Source organism: Babylonia areolata, chromosome 10 (genome assembly GCF_041734735.1).
Source record: "Babylonia areolata isolate BAREFJ2019XMU chromosome 10, ASM4173473v1, whole genome shotgun sequence".
NCBI lineage: Eukaryota > Metazoa > Mollusca > Gastropoda > Neogastropoda > Buccinidae > Babylonia > Babylonia areolata.
The window spans coordinates 8,321,430-8,323,512 of NC_134885.1; positions in this window are offsets into that span (position 1 = coordinate 8,321,430).

Genomic DNA, 2,083 nt, shown 5'->3' on the forward strand with positions numbered 1-2,083 from the left:
TGGCCTAATAGAAGAAAAACACGAAGAAGAATAAAATTTAGAAGAATGGTGGGTAAGGTGGTGGGGGAGGGGGAACAGAGGGGAGAGGAGAAATTCTAACAGATCATTGGCCAATCAATTCAACTTTGAATATTTGGTCAGTCAAATAAATCCAACATATATTTTACGAATAGAATCATGTTGTACCCTTTCTTCACAATACTTTCTAAGCTAAAATCTATTTGATTCGGAGATAAACTGGTGAACAGTTTGAAATATGAATATATTTGTATGATTTTGGAGAACAGGATCTCCATGCAACATGCTTCTTCTTCTTCGTTCGTGGGCTGCAACTCCTACGTTCACTCGTATGTACACGAGTGGGCTTTCACATGTATGACCGTTTTTACCCCGCCATGTAGGCAGCCATACTCCGTTTTCGGGGGTTGTGCATGCTGGGTATGCTATTGTTTCCATAACCCACCGAATACTGACATGGATTATAGGATCTTTAACGTACGTATTTGATCTTCTGCTTGCCGTATACACACGAAGGGGGTTCAGGCACTAAGCAGGTCTGCACGTATGTTGACCTTGGAGACCGGAAAAATTTTCACTCTAAACACACCAGGCGCCGTTACCGAGATTCGAACCCCGGACCCTCAGATTGAAAGTCCAATGCTTTAACCACTCGGCTGCTGCGCCCGTCTAATGTGGCTATACAGGCAAATACATGAATGACAGTCTCTCCCACGCTGCGTGAAGGTGAAATCTAAATGGAGTGTTGGCCTAGAGGTAATGTGTCCGCCTAGGAAGCGAGAGAATCTGAGCGTACTGGTTCGAATCCGGGCACAGTCGTCAGTATTATTTTGTTCCCCCTCCACTAGACCTTGAGTGGTGGTCTGGATGCTAGTCAGTGCGAGATGAGACGATAAACCGAGGCTGCGTGTGCAGCAAAATGTGTGTGTTCCTGGCAAAATTCTGGAGAAAAATCCACGTCGATAGGAAAAAAACAAATAAAACTGCACGCAGGAAAAAAATACCCCCCCCGCCCCCTCAAAAAAAAGGGTGGCGCTGTAGTGTAGCGACGCGTTCTCCCTGGGGAGAGCAGCCCGAATTTCACACAGAGAAATCTGTTGTGACATAAAGAGAAATACAAATACAAATACAATTATGAATTTTTTCAATTCATGAAATTCTGACCCTCGTTTTCTTTGACACAGAGAAACTCGTCTGTTATCACATGAAAAGACGGCCAATGATATCACTACTACTACTACTACTACTACTACTACTACTACTACTACTACTACTACTACTACTTCACAAGAAATAGACACAGGCAGAAATACAAAACAACAACAACAACAACAAAAACCCAAGCCGAACACTACTACGAATGCCACTGATGATGTTCGTCCTTCGGATTCGAAGATGACTATGGCTTCAAAAATCAGATGGAAGATCGCTGGCTGTGGGTCCGGAGGTGACTGATGAGGCCAACCCGGGCCCTGAAGGCTCGCCCACATGTGGGGACACAAGTGAATGCGTGCTGTCTTGGCAGTGGATGCTGCTCGGGCTTTGCATACAGCACGCTTTCGTTGCGCCTCGGCTTCAGCTGCACGGGCTCCTGTGGTGATCTTGCTGGACGGTCCAGAGCAAGCGTCTCCCATGCGTTGATGTCGACGCCCAGGTCTTTGAAGGACGCTTTGAGGCAGTCTTTGTAGCATTTCTTCTGCCCTCCAGTTGAACGCTTGCCCTGACACAGTTCTCTGTACAGCAGCTGCTTAGGCAGTCGACTGTGTCTGGCATTCTGACCACATGTCCAGCCCACCTGGCTTGGGCTTTCTGCAGGAGGGTGTAAACGCTGCAGAAGCCAGCTCGTTCCAGGACTTCCGTGTCGGGGACTTTGTCCTGCCACCTGATGTGGAGGAGTCTGCAGCGACAGCTCAGGTGGAAGCGATTGAGCTGGTTGGCGTGTCTGCTGTAGACAGTCCAGGTCTCGCTGGCGTAAAGGAGGGTGGTAAGGACCACTGGACTGTACACCTTCAGCTACTACTACTACGACGACGAGGACGACTACGACTATTACTACTACTACGAG